General features: G+C 44.0%; 1 pseudogene; it reads right to left on the minus strand.

Moving 5' to 3' along the window:
- Positions 1 to 1,888: 1,888 nt before the first annotated feature.
- On the minus strand, positions 1,889 to 15,769 carry LOC112232944 (annotated as a pseudogene).
- Positions 15,770 to 15,857: the final 88 nt, after the last annotated feature.

Raw genomic sequence — 15,857 nt, forward strand, 5'->3', positions numbered from 1 at the left:
AAAACTTGTTTGTTTTTCAACCACTCCACATATTTCTTGTTACAAACTATAGTTGTGGCAAATCGGTTAGGACATCTACTTTGTGCATGACAAGTCATTTTTCCAACAATTGTTTACAGACAGTGAATTATAAGTTAAATAATCACAATTCCAATAGGTCAGAAGTGTACATGCACTAAGTTGACTGTGCCTTTAAACAGATTGGAAATTTCCAGAAAATTATGTAATGTCATGAAACCACACAGCCGTCATACCACTCAGGAAGGAGACGTGTTCTGTCTCTTAGAGATGAACGTACTTTGTTGCTAAGTGAACAGCAGCAAAGGACCTTGTGAAGATGCTGGAGGAAACAGGTAAAAAAGTATCTATATCTACAGTAAAACGAGTCCTATATCAACATAACCTGAAAGGCCGCTAAGCAAGGAAGAAGCCACTGCTCCAAAACCACCATAAAAAAGCCAGACTACGGTTTGCAACTGCACATGGGGACAAAGATCGTACTTGTTGGAGAAATGTCCTCTGGTCTGATGACACAAAAATAGAACTGTTTGGCCATAATGACCATCGATATGTTTGGAGGAAAAAGGGGGAGGTTTGCAAGCCGAAAAACACCACCCCAACTGTGAAGCACGGGGTTGGCAGCATCATGTTGTGGGGGTGCTTTGCGGTAGGAGGGACTGGTGCACTTCACAAAATAGATGGCATTGTGAGGAGGAAAAGTATGTGCATATATTGAAGCAACATCAGTCAGGAAGTTAAAGTCAGGAAGTTAAAGCTTCCAAATGGACTATGACCCCAAGCATACTTCGAAAGTTATGGACAACAAAGTCAAGGTATTGGAGTGGAGAATTAATTGAAATAGCTAGCTCTATGAATCTGATGTATTTATTTAACCTTTATTTATCCAGGCAAGAACAAATTATTATTTATAATGACGGTCTACCCCGGGCAAACGCTGGGCCAAATTGTGCGCCGCCCTAGGGAGTCCCAATCACAACCTGATGTGGTAGTCTGGATTCGAACCAGGGACTGTAGTGATGCACTGAGACGCAGTGCTTTAGACCACTGAGCCAATCGGGAGCCCACAAAATCCAGCTGATACAGTCCACCCCATACAGTATGACGCCTCACATCACCCACCCGCTGTTCTGTCAGTGTCTTCAGCTGCTGAATATGCGGTTTGTTTTTAGATAGCAGAAAGAAACTTAACTATATATTTTAGGGAACAGTGGATAATGTAAGAAACTAGCTAACTAAATGTGTTATTACAACAACAGTAAGTTAGACCTCTCATCGTGGTTGGGTAATTATTATCCCATAAATTAGCGTTAGTTACACCCTTGGCTCCAAAATGTGAGTGGATAAAAATATTCAGAAACAAACAAAACTCAGCTAGCTAGCATGAGCTAGTTTAGTCTTTAGCTAACGGACTACAAGGTTGCTATAATTTCGCTAGCCATTATGACCATCGCCTAATTATGTTTAGTGTAGCTGGCTAACGTTAACAAATAACTAGCTAGCTAACCTTAGTAACTAACAAGCATTATTACCTCACTAGCTTTTGAGTCTAGAAATCGTGAGCTTATAAACACTTCATTGGGGGAGGGTGCAACAAGTATTCAGTGAATAATAACATATCGGATTTTAAACAACAAATTACCTCACAGAATGGCATTGGTAGCTTAAACGTGTTATAAAATTCGTGTTATTACTTACTCCCATCAAACAGCCGGTCCATCTCCGCCATCTTGAATTAGCCGCGCCGTTTTTTCAAAGATGTATTGTCAAGATGCATTCTGGGACAGAGGGTGTCTGGAGCATACAACTCAGCGGTCATCTTTATAATAAACCACTACATTATTATTTTCAGATATATAGTTTATGGAAAGGGCTGTTCAAATTGGGTTACAATGAAATTAATGTATTTAGCTATAGTTGTATAAATCTTTGAGAAGACTGACACAGACCTCAAACGTCCTGTATGAAGGGGGGCGGGGGAAACACTCCAATGATCCCAGTTGTATAATTCATCCACACAAATAAAACAAACATACATGAATGAGAATGCTGTTTAAATTGCCTGATCACGCAGAGAATCTCCCCTTGTTTCACACAGGATTCAAAGGATACCCCCAAATGACAGACATGCAGTAAGTGGGCCACCTGAGGATGTTTGACATTAGGTGTAGACATTAATTCTCCAGACATACTGTACATGCAACCCCAGAGGTTATCATTAAGTCATGACAAGATTGATATAACACCAATAATTACTCCAAGTAAATCATTTATGTCACAGAATGTGGTCTAAATGCATTTAGCCCAAACTAATACCTTAACTGTGCCAAATTGCAGTTAAGAGTAAATAACAGAGCATTTCTTTTACCTCAAATACTACCTAGGACTATGGGTACACATGTACAATTTTACAGACAAGTAATTTAATATTGTTATCTAATGAGAATCTCTTTCCACAGGTACCTCAATTCAGCCATTCTGAAAGGCAAACTCTGACCTCATGATCCACAGTCTTATTAGTAACTTAGTAAAGACTGAAACAGGTACGTACTGCATTGCATAAAACCAAGGCCAATACATCAATCCAATTTATAGCTATCCACTATTGCAATAAGCCATGTATATAGTGGCAAGGATTTTAAAACATAACATGGTACTATGCTGGGAAGATGTTAAAGGGGGGCAAAGATGTCCTTTGTTGTGGGGCGTGGGCTGGAAGCGGTGGGGTTGCTATGTGGTCAGCTGGATCTTTTTGGAGGAGTGGTGGTGGGCTACTCTGGCTCCCTTTACCACAGGGACGTCTGGTAGTTGAACTTGATCTTCAGCAGGTACTTCAGGTTCACCTGTGCCACGTCATGCATAATGTATCTGGAGGAGGGGAGGTTAAGGGAAATTGGGACTAGGGAGTACAGTATGGGGTCATGGCATAAAATTAAACGCAAGTTACATTCCTGGAGCAAAAACTAAAATTTAAGTCTTGACAATATGACACGTCAACTCAGCAACAAAAAAAAAACCTGTCCCTTTTCAGGACCCTGTCTTTCAAAGATAATTCGTAAAAATCCAAATAACTTCACAGATCTTCATTGTAAAGGGTTCAAACACTGTTTCCCATGCTGGTTCAAGGAACCATAAACAATTAATGAACATGCACCTGTGGAAAGGTCATTAAGACACTAACAGCTTACAGACGGTAGGCAATTAAGATCACCGTTATGAAAACTTGGGACACTAAAGAGGCCTTTCTACTGACTCTGAAAAACACCAAAAGAAAGATGCCCAGGTTCCCTGCTCATCTGCGTGAACGTGTCTTAGGCATGCTGTAAGGAGGCATGAGGACTGCAGATGTGAGATGCCTAAGACAGAGCTACAGGGAGACAGGACGGACAGCTGATCGTCCTCGCAGTGGCAGACCACGTGTAACACCTGCACAGGATCAGTACATCCGAACATCATACCTGAGGGACAGGTACAGGATGGCAACAACTGCCCGAGTTAGACCAGGAACGCACAATCCATCCATCAGTGCTCAGACTGTTCGCAATAGACAGAGAGGCTGAACTGAGGGCTTGTAAGCCTGTTGTAAGGCAGATCCTCACCAGACATCACTAGCAACAACGTCGCCTATGGAAACAAACCCACCATTGCTGGACCAGACAGGAATGGCAAAAAGTGCTCTTCTCTGACGAGTCGAGGTTGTCTCACCAGGGGTGATGGTCAGATTCACGTTTACCGTCGAAGGAATGAGCGTTACACCAAGGCCTGTACTCTGGAGTGGGATCGATTTGGAGGTGGAGGGTCCGTCATGGTTTGGGGCGGTGTGTCACAGCATCATCGGACTGAGCTTGTTGTCATTGCAGGCAATCTCAATGCTGTGTGTTACAGGTTAGACATCCTCCTCCTCCCTCATGTGGTACCCTTCCTGCAGGCTCATCCTGACATGACCCTCCAGCATGACAATGCCACCAGCCATACTGTTCGTTCTGTGCGTGATTTCCTGCAAGACTGGAACGTCAGTGTTCTACCATGGCCAGTGAAGAGCCCGGATCTCAATCCCATTGAGCACATCTGGCACCTGTTGGATCGGAGGGTGAGGGCTCGGGCCATTCCCCCGAGAAATGTCCGGGAACTTGCAGGTGCCTTGGTGGAAGAGTGGGGTAACATCTCACAGCAAGAACTGGAAAATCTGGTGCAGTCCATGAGGAGGAGATACACCAGATATTGACTGTTACTTTTGATTCTGAGCCCCCCTTTGTTCAGGGACACATTATTCCATTTCTGTTAGTCACATGTATGTGGAACCTGTTCAGTTCATGTCTCAGTTGTTGACTATTATACATATATTTACACAAGTTTGCTAAAAATAAACGCAGTTGACAGTGAGAGGACGTTTCTTTTTTGAGGTTATTTGTAATAACAATGTAGTAGAGCTGCAATAACAAGTGCAGTGCACAAACTCAATTGGATGTGAATGGGCAAAAGTATAAGACTCAGAGTCAGAAGTTAGGCCCTCAGAGGAAGCAAAGGATACTCGTTGTACAGCAGACTTGTGTCAATGTTGGTGTTGGTTCCTTTTCCCACAGGCACTTGCACCCCATCTAAAGTGACAATGGCACTAGAATCTGGGGCATTTCTACCCAAACCTAACAGGGAGAGACGGAAGAAAATAATGAGTTAAATGGCAAGTAAGTTACTACAATATACTTTTTGGTATAAATAGTGCATGATTGTATACTGCCTTTTCGATCATTTTGATATTACCTCAAATCAAGCCATACCTTTCACACTTGGTTTACCCTTGGGTAGTTTTGTGATGTGTGGGGCCTTCTTACGTTCATGCCTGTACAAAAAAATATATATAATCAATCAATGACAATAGTTGTTGACTGCAGAGAATATGGAATATTAACAGCATCCTAAAGAACCTGAGCTGTCACGCACATGTTTCAGAGGGCAACTTTTCTCAGTAGAATGAGTCCAGTAGGGTTGGACTGGGAGGTGTGGCAGTAGTTGGCGAACTTGGACACCATGTCTGCAAAGTACACACCTTTGCCAAACATGTAATCCGTCTAGAAGGTGTCAAAGCATTGTGAGCGTTTTTCAAAATGTCACAATATAGTAAAGCTGTATTTGAGCTGGAGCTGTTGTCATATAATGATAAATATGGACTGCACAAAAAAATAACATGCACAAGAACTTCTAATAAAAACAAAGGAACTTGGGCTAAGCATCCCATGCATTAGACAGCACTGTAACGTGGAGGTGGACACTTACCACAGGGGCCTCTGGCAGGGCGATGCACAGATCCCGAGACAGGACAAGAGCATAGTTGGTGGCACGAGAACAGTAGCTGACGATTGGGCAGATCCTTGAAAGGGCAGTACCCCTGGTACTTTCCCTCCCTAACGATTTTGAAGATCTGAGAGGGCGGAAGCGACACCCTCTATAGTTTTAAAAAACAAGGGGGGGAAAATGATAAGGAATTTCTGTATGTCAAAAGCAGAACTTAAATCATTGTTGAGTAAAGAATCATCATAGCTTCTTTTCTTCACACTGGAACGTCGTACCTCCTCGACTTCCAGTGTGTAGGTGTTGTGTGTAGCAGCGTGTGTTCTTGACGTACGGCAGAATGATCTCTGCCTCCTATGTGGTCTTGTCAACAACCTGCAAGGTGGATGACAAATACAACACATTCATAGTTCATAACTTTTAGAGCAATGTATTCACAAAAGAGAGGAGCATTGAAAAACCACCAGGCCCTACTCTACCTCAATCTTGGTTTTGAGTATCTCGTAGTTGATGTCCCTATTGTTATCCTTGGCCCCTCTCAACATACTGTAGGTCATCCCAATGTCCAGCAGGTTGTCCAGCATCTGAACCTTAGCTTGGACAGTAGAGGAACACAATGGGTTAAAAACATCTACCATAGTTTACTGAAGTGTTTTGAAATAAACTAAACTTGACTTATTTGGTTCAAGTACCTCAGGACATTTGACTGACAGTGTATTCTTAGAGCTTGAGATCTGACAAATGCAAGAGTAAAGTCTCAATTCCAGTTCTCTTACTCTCACCCCTAACTAAGAGGATGAGCACGAAGGAGAGAACACAGGTGGCCTCACCTGAATGTAATCCAGGATGCTGAGCAGTGGTGGTTTCTTCATGCCCAAGTTGTGAGGTATGAGGGTGTAGAGGCTCTGAGGAACTGTCTGATACAGCTTGCTGCACCTCACTGAGGAGGGCGTAGGCACTTTGGATCTGCCTCTTACTCAGCTTCCCCAGGGACATCTTCTGGAAGTCAATCTGACAGGAAAGACAAAAGATGAATGACTCATTCTCAATGAAGAGAAATGAGAGGGAGAAATGGGGGTAAGGAAGACAAAAATGCATATTTTGTCAAATAGAGACATTTATAGAAAAACTCAGTATCCACCATGGCCTTCTTCATGCTCTCTACATCAAAGATGGTCCTGATAAGTTCCTGGACAGGCTTGGCCAGCAGAGACTTGGTGCCAGCACTGGCTGTAGGCCTCTTCACTGCCTTCTCATCCTGGTGGAGGAAACAACCAATGAGGATGGGCCAGTCAGGGTAGTCCACAAACATTTCTCATTAAAAAGTAGTCCTGTCAAGTCAAATGCACAACATGTTTCTTAAATATGAACACAAACAATCCTTGTAGCTGATTTCATAGCTTGAGCAGTGTCTGCGAGTTCTAGCTGTACATGTCCATAGTCGATTTCCAGATGGTAGAATTTGTTGGGGTACTTGGTGAAGTGGGAAGAACCCCAGGTGTTGCTTGTCTTCTCTTCATACACACCAAGGAAGTTGTCCATTGTAGAGTTCTGCTCATGGAACTTATCCAGCTTATTGCCCCCCGATGGTGGTGCCCACTCTGCCCCAGGAGCACCCAGTACTTACACACAGAGGAGAAAGAGAGAAGGTGAGGAAGGACAGGAGACAGAGAGAAGGGTGAGATGAGGTGGAACGGAAAAGGACAAAGGGAGAAAGAGAGAGAAAAATACACAGAAAGTAGTGAGTAGCCAAGGGAAAGGGCGAGACGAGTGGTGAATGGGGAGGATAAACAGAGTGATGAGAACAAGAGAGAAAGTGGCACCCGTTTCTGAACATCGTCCTCCAGCAGCTGCAGTTTGTAGTAGGAGTTGGTTCCCCTGACGATGTCCACCAGACTCAGCATAGCACTAAATATCTTGTTGTTTTGCTCCAGGACTTGAGCACTGTTCTCTAGACCAGAATCTGGGTCCACTGCTGCCCCTCCTTTCAGTCAGTTTCATCTTCTTACTGGCCTTGCTACCACCTGCAAAAATATTAAAAAGTAGAATTGACCCCAATTACTATATACTCTACCATAGCAGCCTGTAACAACATAACACTCTACCATAACAATCAGTTAAATGACTCATCAATGCTACATCCGATTCCTTACCTTCCTCTTCCTTCACCCTCATAGTGCTCTTGGCAGCCATGGCTTCAGACTTGGAGGCTACTGTTGTAGCATGGGTCTCTAGTTTGACCTCTGCCCTCCAGGGGTAGATGGTGTTCAGGGAGACCAGCTCCTGCATGGCCTTGCCAGATGACTTGATGTCTGTGAGGGAAGTCCTCCGAGACGCACGCAAGACTCCTTCCACCTCCTCTGGGAGATCAAAGATGTCAAATTTGGAAATAAGGGCTGTCCATGAAAAAAAGTTGTCTGTCCTTCCAAAACACCCTATGTGTTTTAATAAAATCAACTATATGCACTGAGCTTGTCTGATGCTTTAAGCGCACAGTTTTATTAAACAATTAAGATAAATGACTCAAGGGGGAGCCCGATGGCCAAGCTGTGTAAAAAAAAGAAAAAAGAAAGCAATTGCCTGTGTGACTGGCGCACGTTGTCCCTCTCCTCCTTGCTTCAGCAAAAGGGCACCACAGCAAGTGTTCATTGCGCTGTCCGTGCTGAAGCTTCAACATAATTTCAACCATTTAGTTTCTTACATGTTTCTGACTGAAAAGTTCTGCTCCCTCAGTTGTTTAGGAAGAACATACCCTATTGCCTCAAGCCTTGCTCTCTTTACGTGAAACATGTACGGTATGCATCGCATGCATGTGACCAATAGGGCCTGAAGTCAGATCCGACTTCCCTGTTCCCTCCTGAGGAAGCAGTAAAGATTTGCCCGTTTCTAGTTTATTTTTCACGTCCTGCGCATCCATTTTGCTACGGTGTTCGGAGTTTGTTATAACCAATTTATTGATGTGATTATTACACAATGCAATTAGTCCGGGTAGCCATTTGATTACCTGTTCAGGAGTCTTATGGCTTGGGGGTAAAAACTGTTGAAAGGCCTTTTTGTCCTAGACTTGGCACTCCGGTGCCGCTTGCCATGCGGTAGTTGAGAGGCAATAGAGGAGTGATTGAAACCTTGTAGAGTCCCCATGCCCCAACAAATTGAGGCTGTTCTGGGGCAGAGGGAAAAGGGTGGGGGGGGTTCAACTCATTAGAAAGGTGTTCAATGTTTTGTACACTCAGTGTTTATGGATGATTTATAAAGCCAGGCACAGTTAGGCTATAAACAGTTAGGCTATTGATTATAGACCTATTTAAGTTGGGGTTTCGCTCTCCTCAATTTTCTTAGACAGTTAAGGCAAGGGCTGTTTCCTCATCTCACTCCACTACTGCCTCAACCACATTGTTCCCAACACCAATATGCCGGTTAACTTTGCTATAATGCACATTCAACGGCGCACTAAAGATTCCGCTATCCAACGCGAGAGAAAGTAAACGTATTACTGTTGCACAATCATTTTTTTCATAATATATCCATGTACATTTTCAGTATCACGTCCTAGTGATGGACTGTGCCATCCCTGTGGCCCCCGCAATGGATTAGTCCACTGAGAACGGTGCGAATCAGACGTGTCTTGTGCACCATAAACCATTTTTGCGACTACTCAACTAAAGAAATCTCGGTCGACCAACAGCCAACAGCCATTCGCCAAAAACAATTGACCAAATGGGGTCAGGGAATACAAAAAGAAAATCCAACCTATCCTTCTGACAATGTGTATGTATGCGTTCTTTGTTACTGTAAAGGTGAGCAAAAGTTGAATCCAACAACCCCGCCTGGTTGATTGGCTACTCACTCTTGGTGCTGAGGCAAAGAGCAGCTCCTCCACAGCAGCCTTCAGCTCATCCTTGTTCTGTCTCAGCTTGCCAATGGTCAGCAGCTTCATCCCTGTCAGAGGTGTGTCTACAGGGGAGGAGAGCGAAGAAGAAGGCTTATAGACAGAATTGGAATGAGTAGAATGGATATTAGAAAACTATGAATGGGGCTGGTCATGTTATAGCATCAAACTGAGCAACAAGACTCACTAAACTAGAGAAGCAAAATATAGAGTAAAATAAACTTTTTACTCAAAAATGGTATTCTCCATTTCAGCAAGGTTCATCAGAGCAATGAGGAGACAACTCCGGTCATTCGCCAGTTCTCTCACTGTCTGCACCCCATTCACCTACTGGTTCCTCCTCACCTGCAGAGACTCCCTCAGAGGGGGTTACTGAGAGCAGTGGGAATGGGGGCGGCTGCAGAGGAGGAAGGGGGAGGGGCAGGTGCCACCTTGGGGAACACCCGGTCCTGTCTCTTGAACTTAAACTTCTTGAGGAAGGGAAGCTCATGGAACTCCTGGGGGTGGAAAGATTAGAGGAGATGTTAGTGTGTGGAATTCAAATGAGCATTCAGTGAGTTCTCTGAGATCTGTGTCGTATTCATTTGGCATGACACAGAAAGAAAAAAAATGGTCTGAAACAGAGAGGGACTATCTGATCTTGTCCAATTAGAAACACCCGTTTTAGTTCTGTTGCAAAAGATTGCTTCGTTTTGCCCTAATGAACACAACCCAGATGAACATCAAGCTCTATAAGAAGCTCTACAGACAGACACTGACCCTAGAGAAGGAGACATACCTTTGGGGTGACCCAGTCCTTGCGGTTGGGCAGCTGGGTCTTGAACACACAATTGGTCCAGGCAGAGATGTCCCCAGTGCAGTCTTGAACATGAGAGACAAAGACACAGAAACAGACATGAAGATATAAAGAAAAAGACAGCTAATGAGAGACACACAATGAGCCTCCTTACATTGGACTCTCCACAGGGCACTTCCTGTCCGTTGGCTATGAACAGCTCCTTCATGTCATTGGTGGAACATAACTGCCTCAGCTTGTCCTTAATGGCCCAGATCAGCTGGCACTGCTCCTGTACACACACAACCACTCAGACAGAGGTATTAAGAAAACAATTAGCTAAACATATGGGCATATTGAGCAAGTGACATTTGTATACACACATACAAAACCACAACAATGTTAATCATTTCATGAAGTAATAAAATATTAATCAAATTTTATTTGTCACATACACATGGTTAGCAGATGTTAATGCGAGTGTAGCGAAATGCTTGTGCTTCTAGTTCCGACAATGCAGTAATAATCCAACAAGTAATCTAACTAACAATTCCAAAAAAAAACTACTGTCTTATACACAGTGTAAGGGGATAAAGAATATGTACATAAAGATATATGAATGAGTGATGGTACAGAGCAGTTTAGGCAAGATACAGTAGATGGTATCGAGTACAGTATATACATATGAGATGAGTATGTAAACAAAGTGGCATAGTTAAAGTGGCTAGTGATACATGTATTAATTACGTAAGGATGCAGTAGATGATATAGAGTACAGTATATACGTATACATATGAGATGAATAATGTAGGGTATGTAAACATTATATTAGGTAGCATTGTTTAAAGTGGCTAGTGATATATTTTACATCATTTCCCATCAATTCCCATTATTAAAGTGGCTGGAGTTGAGTCAGTGTGTTGGCAGCAGCCCCTCAATGTTAGTGGTGGCTGTTTAACAGTCTGATGGCTTTGAGATAGAAGCTGTTTTTCAGCCTCTCGGTCCCAGCTTTGATGCACCTGTACTGACCTCGCCTTCTGGATGATAGCGGGGTGAACAGGCAGTGGCTCGGGTGGTTGTTGTCCTTGATGATCTTTATGGCCTTCCTGTAACATCGGGTGGTGTAGGTGTCCTGGAGGGCAGGTAGTTTGCCCCCGGTGATGCGTTGTGCAGACCTCACTACCCTCTGGAGAGCCTTACGGTTGTGGGCGGAGCAGTTGCCGTACCAGGCGGTGATACAGCCCGCCAGGATGCTCTCGATTGTGCATCTGTAGAAGTTTGTGAGTGCTTTTGGTGACAAGCCGAATTTCTTCAGCCTCCTGAGGTTGAAGAGGCGCTGCTGCGCCTTCTTCACGATGCTGTCTGTGTGAGTGGACCAATTCAGTTTGTCTGTGATGTGTATGCCGAGGAACTTAAAACTTACTACCCTCTCCACTACTGTTCCATCGATGTGGATAGGGGAGTGTTCCCTCTGCTGTTTCCTGAAGTCCACAATCATCTCCTTAGTTTTGTTGACGTTGAGTGTGAGGTTATTTTCCTGACACCACACTCCGAGGGCCCTCACCTCCTCCCTGTAGGCCATCTCGTCGTTGTTGGTAATCAAGCCTACCACTGTTGTGTCATCCGCAAACTTGATGATAGAGTTGGAGGCGTGCGTGGCCACGCAGTCGTGGGTGAACAGGGAGTACAGGAGAGGGCTCAGAACCCACCCTTGTGGGGCCCCAGTGTTGAGGATCAGCGGGGTGGAGATGTTGTTGCCTACCCTCACCACCTGGGGGCGGCCCATCAGGAAGTCCAGTACCCAGTTGCAGTGGGTGGGGTCGAGACCCAGGGTCTCGAGCTTGATGACGAGCTTGGAGGGTACTATGGTGTTGAATGCTGAGCTGTAGTCGATGAACAGCATTCTCACATAGGTATTCCTCTTGTCCAGATGGGTTAGGGCAGTGTGGTTGAGATTGCATCATCTGTGGACCTATTTGGGCGGTAAGCAAATTGGAGTGGGTCTAGGGTGTCAGGTAGGGTGGAGGTGATATGGTCCTTGACTAGTCTCTCAAAGCACTTCATGATGACGGAAGTGAGTGCTACGGGGCGGTAGTCGTTTAGCTCAGTTACCTTAGCTTTCTTGGGAACAGGAACAATGGTGGCCCTCTTGAAGCATGTGGGAACAGCAGACTGGTATAGGGATTGATTGAATATGTTCGTGAACACACTGGCCAGCTGGTCTGCGCATGCTCTGAGGGCGCGGCTGGGGATGCCGTCTGGGCCTAATGTATAGGCATTTCTGCAAAAAATATATGTTTATATCTGAGTGAACCTTCATCAGCAGCTCCACTTTCTTCTTCTCCTCCTTCTGCTTATTCTTGGATACCCCCTCTATTTACTTTGTCAGCCTTCCTCTTCCTGAGGGAAAAATAGGGGAGAAAAGTTAACCGTTTACATTCTCTATGACCAATTGATCCACCGAAGTAAAATATTTACAAACATAATTCTGTAATTCACCCTTCAAGAGAAAGTTTTGCTGTGAAGGAAGTTGACAGGCACGAATTCCCCATTAACTTTGTACATGATGCCAGTTGGGAGCAGAGCTTTATCCAAGGTAAGTCAAACATCAGGGAGATTAATTAGTGTACTGACACCTGGTGGGAAAAAAAGGTTCAATCAACTGAACTGCTAGAGTATCAGGGACACTGCTCCTGACTTATGTACATTCCAGTAAAGTTAAGGTTCGTAGATAATAGACTCCGTCTTTAATTACATCACTAAACAAAGTCTCACCCTTCAGATTTAATGGCAGGCAGCCTCATCTTGAGCTCCTTCCCCTGAGTGTGTTGAAGCCTTTGAGCTGGGGAGCGCTGTACTCTGCTTTGAAGACCCGCGAAGCAGGCCGTATGGTACCAGCGGTCTATCAACCCAAGCTGGGGCTTCTCTGGGTCCACGGTCTTGTTAAACACACAGATTTAGTCCTGGAGCACAGAGGTGTTAGGGCTGTTATGATCGTGTCAATTTGGGTTTATGTAGGGTAGCTATTCATGCATTTATGGAAATTGACACTCTTTATTCTTAAACCTTTTTTCACATTGAACAGATGTTAAAGAATAGATGTAGGGCAACTTCATTTTGCAGCCAGGTGTATATCAGATAATGAACAGATGTAAATAATGGCATCTAAACTTTTCAATTTTTTCCTCACACACTCTTTGCACGTGCTGCTGTTGAACTTGGCATACTCCTCTACAAAGTCATTCAGAGTCTTCTCGTCTTTTGCCCCGCCCCACTCTTTGCGTCAACTTTTCCCGTGAGGAAGAGGGAAGCCAACGTGTTATTTGACCTTTGACTTCCAGTCAATGAGCATTCACTTTTTTTGGGTGTGCCTTTTCAATTGCGTCACAGGGATACACAGATGACTTCATGCTGGGGGAAAGGTTAACGGTTAGAAGTTAAAAGCCTGACCTCCTGTGGCTCCCCCAGTCTCAATGGCCTTCTTGACCTTCTCCTGGTCCTAAGCGCAGGTCAGAGAACCCAGCGATGTCCACATGAGACTGGGCGGCCGCTCGCAGGCAGAAGCAGGAGAAGTGTTGCCAGGGGCCACCTTACCGTCAAACATGGGTGACTGGGGAAAATAAAGAGGGTCAGGGTGGGTTGAGTAGAATCACACCTGATGGAACCACCACTATACTGTACATATAGTCAAGGTTTTAGGCAAATATGACAATAAAAAACTGTAGTCACCAGCAAGCACATATCAAATCAAAGTGTATTTGTCCCGTGCGCAGAATACAACAGGTAGATGTTACAGTAAAATGCTTACTTACAGGCCCTAACCAACAGTGCAATTTTCAATAGATAACTGAACAATAGATAAGTAAAGAAATAAAAGGAACAGTAAAAAAATAACAGTAGCGAGGCTATATACAGGCACCGGTTAGTCAGGCTGATTGAGGTAGTATGTACATGTAGATATGGTTAAAGTAACTATGCATATATGATGAACAGAGAGTAGCAGTAGCATAAAAGAGGGGTTGGCGGGTGGCAGGACACAATGCAGATAGTCCGGTTAGCCAATGTGCGGGGGCACCGGTTAGTCAAGCTAATTGAGGTAGTATGTACATGAATGTATAGTTAAAGTGACTATGCATATGATAAACAGAGAGTAGCAGCAGCATTTTAGAGGGGTTGGGGGGGGGGGCAATGCAAATAGTCCGGGTAGCCTTATGGCTTGGGGGTAAATACTGTTGCCATGCGGTAGTAGAGAGAACAGTCTATGACTAGGGTGACTGGGGTCTTTGACCATTTTTAGGACCTTCCTCTGACACTGCCTGGTGTAGAGGTCCTGGATGGCAGGCAGCTTAGCCCCAGTGATGTACTGGACTGTTTGCATTACCCTCTGTAGTGCCTTGCGGACGTAGGTCGAGCAATTGCCATACCAGGCAGTAATGCTCTCTATGTGGCAGCTGTAGAAACTTTTGAGGATCTGAGGACCCATGCCAAATCTTTTTAGTTTCCTGAGGGTGAATAGGCTTTGTTGTACCCTCTTCTCGACTCTCTTGGTGTGTTTGGACCATTTGAATTTGTTGGTGATGTGGACACCAAGGAACTTGAAGCTCTGCAACATACACTTGCAATTTTAGCTTCTCGTTACACTTGTGAAGTGTAAACATTGGCCCATGTAAAATTCTTGCCACAACTCACAAGTCTCAGGAATTGTATAGGTTAACTAAAAAGTCATTATGACAAAGAATAATGTATTAGACTACATTTTCCCTTAGCTAATTTGTAAATGGGTCAAGGTGACCTTGGAAGGGCCTATAGGAAAACAAATGAATGCATCAAGATCACTTCACAATTGATGGCAATCTGAAGAAATACTAATTGAGTGATTTTCGGTAAAGTAAATAATGTTAGCAAGGAATGTGCCGCTACATGCATTAAGGAATCAACATGCTTTCACATGAAATCCTTCAGAAGCTATTTAAACGCTACTGAGGGCTTATCGACACAAAAACATTCTGTATTCGTAAAGGAAATCCACAACATATCAATAATGGGCTGTTTAGCGCAGAATCAACATCATAACTGTATATAAGGGTTTTATACGGTTACATTTCTGCAGTTTTCGCTGAATGAAAAAGACGCTCCACGTTACCTGCACCATGACAGCCAGTCGCAGCGAATCCTTTGCAATGGTTTCTTGGCATTTCTTGCAAAGATGCATGTCCACTTTTGCCACGTAAAGCTTGTCGTCTTGAGCATAAGCCATTTCTGTATTGTTTTGATTTAGAATGAGGTTGATTGACTGTGACTTCAAACTTTTCTAGCAGTAGCCACAATCACAAGGTAGTTCTTCTTTGAAATAAAGTAGTTCGCACCAATTATATGTGCATATCCTGCCACTTACTGTACAGGTGGATAAGGATCCAAAAAGTAGAAAAAAAAATCTAAAAAAACAAATGACAAATTCCATACAAACTGTCAGAAACAAAATGTTAAACTAAATCAGCCAGCTGATCTGTTTTAATCAGGATCCCTACCCAGGCTCAGAAGGATCCTGTGATGGCGGGACATTTCCAGGCGACAGTAGTCCTCAAAGTTCTACCTTTAAGTCTTGGAGGCCCAAAAACGTCTCAGCTGCAGATATAATGATCGCAGATATAATGATCGCTATGTGCAGTTTTATTTGACTGTCTCCACAGGGTCATGTGGTTATAAATCAGAGCAATGCTTCTTAAACCTGCCCTCTCTTACTCTTACTATTTGGCATCACTCACCAGCCGACAGGAGCGGAGTGAACACAACACATCCCATGCACAATCACTCACTTATCACTATTATCCCTGTACATTGACAGCACCACTGCCTTTTATCTCGGTTGCGTTTGGTAAACCTCAG

The sequence above is a fragment of the Oncorhynchus tshawytscha genome, linkage group LG05, assembly GCF_018296145.1.
Source record: "Oncorhynchus tshawytscha isolate Ot180627B linkage group LG05, Otsh_v2.0, whole genome shotgun sequence".
Lineage (NCBI taxonomy): Eukaryota > Metazoa > Chordata > Actinopteri > Salmoniformes > Salmonidae > Oncorhynchus > Oncorhynchus tshawytscha.